The sequence below is a fragment of the Condylura cristata genome, unplaced genomic scaffold (genome assembly GCF_000260355.1).
Source record: "Condylura cristata isolate star-nosed mole 26May11 unplaced genomic scaffold, ConCri1.0 scaffold00063, whole genome shotgun sequence".
NCBI classification, from domain to species: domain Eukaryota; kingdom Metazoa; phylum Chordata; class Mammalia; order Eulipotyphla; family Talpidae; genus Condylura; species Condylura cristata.
This window is the reverse complement of record NW_004567164.1, coordinates 477352-484851: the sequence shown is the minus strand read 5'-3', so window position 1 is coordinate 484851 and position 7500 is coordinate 477352. Positions and strand designations below refer to the sequence as shown.

The following is a 7500-nucleotide window of genomic DNA, read 5'->3' as shown; positions in this document are numbered from 1 at the left end:
GAGTAAAACGCCCTGGGCAGGAGAGGTGGATGCCGAGCAAAAGATTTAAGATCCGCGCGGCGAGCCCGGTCCCAGGGACTAGCCGGCAAGTGGTTTGCGTGAGCGCTCTTCCATTCGGACATCACGCGGGCTTCGGGTGTGCAGGCTGATTAGTCGACATCGGTATATCCTGCACTAGGTTCTCCGAAACGAGCGTTGGCGCTGGAAGTTGCTTTAACATCCACAATTCCAGGACGGAGGGGACCCACCCCGCGCTTCCAATCTTCCCACGCCCCCGCCTGGAACAGGAGTTCAGAGTGAGAAAGCGTAAGCCAGGTGGACACAGACAAAGTTCAGAGGGGCGACCCTCTGCGTTCGACGTGCCCACGAGCCCGGGCCTGCAGCCAGGGTCTTTCTGCGGAGTTCCGTTTACAAAGCCTCACTTAACACAGCTCAACTAAGACTCTAAGTCACGGAACAGGAGGAGCGCTAAAAACACAGTTTGCTTCTAAAGACTTTACCCCATTCGGAGAAAGGGGAGAGCCTTACTAATGGGGATCCTTGGGATAACTGAAGCATTACCGATCCCAACACGCGAGCTACCTGCCAGGTTTCCCGCAGAGCATGTAAATGGGCGAAAAGATTTCCCTTTCGCGACATCCTGATCGGTAGCGACATCCTGATCGGTATAGGGGATGCCAAGAATGTTTTCTCTAATAACAACGATGGATCTAATACCACGCTCGTGGGGAGCGCGGCTCCATGGCTGAGTTGGTTAAAGCGCCTGTCTTGTAAACAGGAGATCCTGGGTTCGAGTCCCAGTGGGGCCTCCGCTTTTCCTCTTTGTGAAATCGCCAAAACTAATCGCACATCCTTGCCCCCTAGGGGGAATGGGCTTGGCCAAAACATAAACTATGGTAAAAAGCGGTAACAACTTCTGAGAAGAAATAAGGAAAATGTACCAACGAAGAAATTTGTTACTTTGGGGGGAGTGAGAGGGAGTCAGTAAGAATGTTCCCAATTCTTAAAGGCCTTTCCTGAATTCCCATATAAATTCCTTCGTGATTCCAGAAAACCCAACATTGTTTTACATGATTGTCCTAAATATTACTAAATTACAGCAATACAGTAATCGGTATTTGCTTATATGCCTCAGTCTTTGGGGAAGGGTGTTAGTTTCTTAGGCAATAAGTAAATCGGCCTCACTGGAAACTGAAGTTTAGTTCTGCAATTTAAAAAGCAGAGTGATCTTCTCATGTAGTGATTCCAATGTTAGTGTTCATTTAAATCACCCAGAAAATTAGTGGAAAAATTTCTTGGGATTCATTTCCAGAGGTTTTCATTGCAGTTTGGTGGAATGCCCAGAAATGTGTTTTAACAAGAACTTCCGATGGTTTTTAAACAAATGAATCATATTTGCAAAACTGATCTTAAAATGTTACACACAGAGCTAAACTCCCAAGTGCTGTTACTCTCTGGCGCTGGTTCATGAATAGCACACACCCTCCTGTCTGTCCACTAAGCTAGCATGGTTTGTGAAGTCTACATAAGAGTAGTTTCCAGACACCCTGCCATTTAATCAACCCAACTATCCAGTCAAATATGCGTTATAACCAGCTCTTTGAAGATGAGGGAACAGGTTTAGCAAAGTTCACACTAACACCGGAACAGACACAGATCCATTCAAAACCAGGTCTGTCTGACTCTAAAAGCCACACTTTTGCTCCTATTTGTCTTCTATGGGGCTAGAGCCAAACAAAAAGTTTTTGGTTACAGAGTTCAACAAAATGAAACAATTTAGTCTGATCTCAAACTTTGGTCCTGAAATAGGGTGTCTGAGAGAACTTTCTATTTTCAGCAGGAAGAGACCAGTCCTGTGAACTATTGTTTAACTCATTAGCAGTAACAGGGAGGAGGAAAATGTCAACTAAAACCTTAGAAATCCACGTCAGCGGCTCTCCAGGAAGAACAGGACACGTGATCAAACCGAATGAATCTTCTCCACCTCTCAGACGCTAACCTTTTTTGCTCTCTTCATCCTGATTTTTCCAACTAAACGCAATGCTCTCAGTCAGTTTGGCCTGCACAGGAGCTGCTCCTTACCATTAAGGGCTATCATTCAGGCCAATCAGGATGAAAAGATCCTGGATATTTTATTGTTTTATCCTGCATGGTTCCTGGACTATCATTAAGGTCTTCCAGCGTGCGTGTATGTGTGTGTGTGTTGTGTTTTGGAGACATACTCCCTGCACCTGACCAACCCTTCTCCAGCAGCCTCCTGAGAGTCTTCCTGTAGAAGCTTCCTTCCTACCTTGTACAGTTGCCCGATTTCCTCTACTTAATTTTTTTTTTTTAACTTACTGCCTTATTTTGGTGGCACATACCCTCCAGCCAAGTTTCTAAGCAATGGTTCCTGGGAAATAGCTTTTGGGCCATGGCATGTGCTTTAAGGAGCCTTCTTCTAACTTCACGGTTGGTGGCTTTGCTGGGGCTAGCAATCTGGGCTGGAAACCATTGCTTTCGGAACTTAAAAACCATTCACCTTACCTTGTTCTCGCACAGTTGCTGTTAGAAGTTCCATGCTCCTCCGATTTGTTCTCCTTTTTACATGCAGTTCCCCCCTCCTGGATCTTTGAGATCTTCTCATCCTGATTAACCTGAAATTCATAAATAATGCAACTAGATGTGGGTCTTTTTCCTTCCAATGTGCTGAATCCCTGCTGCTTATGTTCTTTAGTGAATTAAAAAAAAATAAATTTCTGTGCTCATTCCTTTATATTTTCTTTTCATTTTTTTCCCTCAAGAACTCTATTATGCAGTTTGGAGTGTTGATGAGGAAGGAGGAACACTTGTTTTCTAATCCCTATTATCTATGAAGCATTTCTATTACATTTACCAGGCAGGAAAGACAGGGGAAAAGTGTTTCCAGTTTCTCTCAATTTTCTCAGTCATAGTTTTGAGATGAAAAAAGAAATTGATTAGGTTGGCACATTTACATGGGACCAAATGTGATTCATTTACTTTCTCTCTCATTCTGGTGAATCTAATCTGTCTTCAGGATCCTAAAACACAGGCACAGACTCATCATGTGTGTGTGTGTGTGCTGGGTGAACAGACAACCTTCTGATGGTACCAGTGACCGATGGGTAAGTCTCAGGAATGGGCAAAGAGATAAACTGCATAAATTGAAACTGGGATCGCCAAACAGCTCTTTCAACAATAATGTAAACATTTCATTCTCCATCTCTCTGGCACCCATGTTCATTTTTCATTTTGTTCTGAGTTCAGGAAGAGGGGGATATGTTTTTGCAAACTTTTCTAAATTCGGACAGATCACCTGGTCTGACCCTTAAAAGATTTTATCTATTTTATTAAATTTCTGGTCTTTTTCTATTTCTTAAGAATATCCCACAACCTTTCAGTTCTTTAATTTTTTTTTATCAGTCTTAATTCTCATCTACTGCTTTGTGTTCTCTATGTCCCCAATTTTCTACTGATCCTGCTCATGTTCCAAAGATGCCCATTTTCTCTCCTTCACTTCTGTTCTCAGGGTTAACAGGCCAAAGTGCCTGTAGTTCCTCCCACAGAGGAGTATTCCCTGCAAGGGTAAGGTAGAGCAGTCATCGGGCAGCCCTGAGATCCACCTGTTGTTTCGAGTCTTGCAGACAATCCTGTCTTCAGTTGCATGCCATACCCAACACCTTCAGGGTAACTGTGTACTCCTTCTTTCCCTTATAAAAATGTATTTTTTCCCTAGTGTCCTCGAAACTTTTTCCACTGTTTTTTCAATCACTCTAACTTCCCTTGATTTTAGCAGGAGTCTCCCATCAGAATTCAAAGAAGTCCATGAGTGAAAGTTTTCCAGAGATGTCACTGTCACAGCTTTCACCAAATAGCCGTGCTCGCAGCTCTCTTCTTTGCTCTCCTCATGTCCCACATGCTTCTTTGTTGGGAAACATGGCTGGCATTCTGGTCTCTCAACTGATTCCCAGCTCCCAAATCCTATGTATTTCTTCCTCACCGGCCTCTCTCCTTTTCAGAATCTTAAAACACAGGCACCGATGCATCTCAGTGTTAGTAACCACATCTACACCCAAATGCCGTCCAGCTGGAAGGCTGTCACGTCCACAGGCCGTGTAGCCCAGGCCTGTTCAGGTGAATGGCTCAGCTGTGCTCGACACCTCCCACTTGGCATGACAGCCTGAGATGCTGCGTGGCTGGGTGTCAGTCTCTAGGATGCTCTAGTCATGGCCTGCAGGCTCTGCCATGTTGTCCAGCGCTGCTTGGCTCCTGGGCTTGCCCCAGTCCACAATCACATCCAGCTGCGCCTCTGTGGGAACCAGGTACTGGCGACTTCTTTGGTGAGCTGGCCAGCCTTATCAGGATGGCCTGCTGAGACACCAACATCAACAAGCTGACCTGGCATCGGTGGTCACCTGCCGATAACAGTCCTCACCATGATTCTTGCCTCTGACATTAATATTGATTGATTATATTGCATGACCAAGGGGCACCCAGGGACCCCACACTTAAGGGTTGCATGATGGGTAACGGGGTCTTGCCATCTGCTACATAAAGACAAAGGAAACAGACTCTTGGTGTGAAAGATTTTAATAGAATTAGTGTGCCTAGAGGAGAAAAAGAAAGCTATTCCTAATAAAGTCTCCCCAAAAAAAACAAACTCCCCACCCCCTCATGGGTAAATTTCCCGTCAAACAGGGTTAGCCCAAAGCAGGGCCACCGAGGCCTGAAAGCTCATCACAAGTCAGGCACCTGCTGGCAGGAAACAGCAGGCAAGGCGGAAGGCAGGTCCTGAGGAACTGGGACAAAAGGAGACCACGGCAAGGGAACAGCCCCATCGTCGGCTTCTCTACATTTCCCTTTGCCAGGAGGTTATCAAGTCCCAGGTGCAAGTCAAAGCTGGAGAAGCAACAGCCCAGAGACTACCGGCCTTCCAGGTCAGCCAGCTTCACCAGGCCACTCAGCTCTGTTCTTCACCCGAGGAGCTAGTCCAAGGCAGCTGCAGATAAGTGGGGGAGGGGGACATGCACCTTTCTCAAACATAGTCTGAATCCCCTCTGCTGATGGGAGGTGTAAAGCCTGAACATGGTTCACGGCCCTTACAGCTGGCGCCTGACATCTGTATCATCTGCAGCCCTCCGGGGGTGGCGCGCAGGATCTTGCTGGAATTCTGATCCTCTTTTCCTGTTATTACTCTCCTAAGATTGATCATCCAAGCATCTGTACTCTAAGAAGAGGAGCTTTGAGTAGGCATCGGAAGAGGGTCATTTTACCCAGGAGAATGTGAGAAAAAAAACGTTTATTCTGAGTGGGAGAGCCCAACAATAACTTGAAGTCTATCGCTTTAAATAAATATTCTATCCAAACGGTGTTCACGGTCAAGAACACCATCCTGTGCTGTATTTGCCAACACCACGACATCAAATGTGTTAGTTGTCCCCCATGCACACCAATTCTAACACCAATGGGACATTCTACAGTTCAGTCTTGACACAAGCTACCTGGAGTTTGCTAACCCCATAACTCAGTTCCCCCAAACTGCCTCCACTTCAGATGCAATCACAAGCTTAGGCCACTTGTTCTGACCAAGCAGCTACAAAGTCAGAGGTAACTTACGCCTCCTTCCGCAGAGTTGATGATTTACTAGAAGACCTAGCAAAATTCAGGGAAATACTACACTTACTTTCATCGGTGTATTATTTAGATAAATATAACTCTGGGACAGCCGAATGCAAGAGATAACTTGGGCAAACACAGTAGCAACATCACTCAACCTCAGGGAACCCTTGATGTGGTCACCATTGCTCTGCAAACCGCATTGTTTTGGGGTCTTTATGTAGTCCCATTACATAAGCATGGCTGACTAACTCACTGAACATTGGTGATTGGTTCTCTCCACGTTCCTTCTCATCCGGCAGTCAGGGGAGGGCCCTGAAAGTTCTAGTCCTCAGTCACATGGCTGACACCACACACACACACACCCCCCACCCTGCAACCAGCTCTCCTCCTGCAATTGCCCAGGGGTCCACCTAGTCCTTATCCATCAGGGTTGTCGCTTTTGTCAATCAAACTGTTGAGGTTTCAGTTTGGATTAGTAAGGACAATGGCCCACAAGGTCTTGATGTAGTGAAGCCCAAAAGTAACTTTCATAAATTACTATGTTGGAGAGAACTGCTCGGAGCACAGTAACGGTTGTCAGGAGCAGTTAAGAGGCCAGAGATGTGTTGGCAGTGTGTGAGCTGGAGGTAGCAGAGAAAAGGGTGATGGAGGCAATGAGAAATGTTTTGAAGATATAGTTGATAGGTTTGATGGGTTTTATTTAAGGGTGAAGAAGACAGATGCCAGTCTCTAGGTTAGACAGAGGACAAAAGAAACACCGAAAGAGAACTGGGCTTGGGGGAAAGGTTGGGAGTCTGTCTTTAGCTATGTTTTATTCAAAGTGCCTTTGAGGATAAACAATCATGGCAGCCAGGAAAAAACTTGGGAGATATGAACTCAGACTTATTTGTGAATAAAATTAAAGTGAGGTACTCCTGAACTTTAGCTAAAAATTCGGAAAAGCTGTTACACGTGAGGTTCTTTGAAATGCGATGGTTACAGCTTTTTGAAAAGTACTTTAACTGTGTCACATATTACTGAAAATACATATATTCTTCCACCAGCAGTCCTACTGTGAGACCTGTCCCCTAGAAATAAAATCATCTGTGCAGAAGAGATCATGTGTAATGAGTGTCTGCAGATCTGTTCATTACAACAAAGAATGACAAATATATGTATTATCCTACTGATAGTAAATTAGCTAATAAGTTAAACACCATGGGACCATTGCAATCACCGTTCCAGTATTATTTTAGAAGACTGAGAAGTTCTAGTAGGATATATCTAGTGGCATAAGTAAAATATGCACCTGAAAAATATGTCTAGTGGTATAAATTCAATGTAGACCACTTTTTAGAAAATGTAAAATTAATCCGTTCTTCCCGTCCCCCAAAGCTTCTATGTGTGTAGTCGGCATACAGATCTGCTCATTGCTTACTATGCGCAAACAGCTCTTGTTAATCTTCAGCAGTTACAATAACTCCGACGACTGTACTATTATTCTCATTTTACAAGTAAGGAAACTGAGGCACAGAGCGATACAGTAACTTGAGTCACTGCACAAAGCTGACGATATTTTCAAACCAAGTTCCTACGCGCCACAATGTGTATGTCTGTACCATTACAGGCACAGAGGAGCAAAGTAGAGGGGCGGGAGGTCCACAGCGCGAGCTGCACGGGTGTCAGGAAGCTGGAAAGGGGCGGGCTTGGGACAGCGGGGCTCGGGCTGTAAGGAGGGGACGTTGCCCACCCCCGGCGGGGTGGCGCTGGGCAGCGAGGGGGCGCGGCACGGCGGGTTCCGGAGGCAGGCTGGCGGGGCGCAGGGGCAGGGGCGAAGTTCCCGGCCTTGGACTCGATCCGGACTCCGGGCACTCGGAAGGGGACACTGGCCAGGGGGTGACA

General features: G+C 45.8%; 1 non-coding gene across 1 annotated transcript; it reads left to right on the top strand.

The window, feature by feature from the left end:
* Window positions 1-735: 735 nt before the first annotated feature.
* Window positions 736-809, top strand: TRNAT-UGU. The gene has a single exon. It is a non-coding gene; the product is annotated as a tRNA-Thr (tRNA).
* Window positions 810-7500: the final 6691 nt, after the last annotated feature.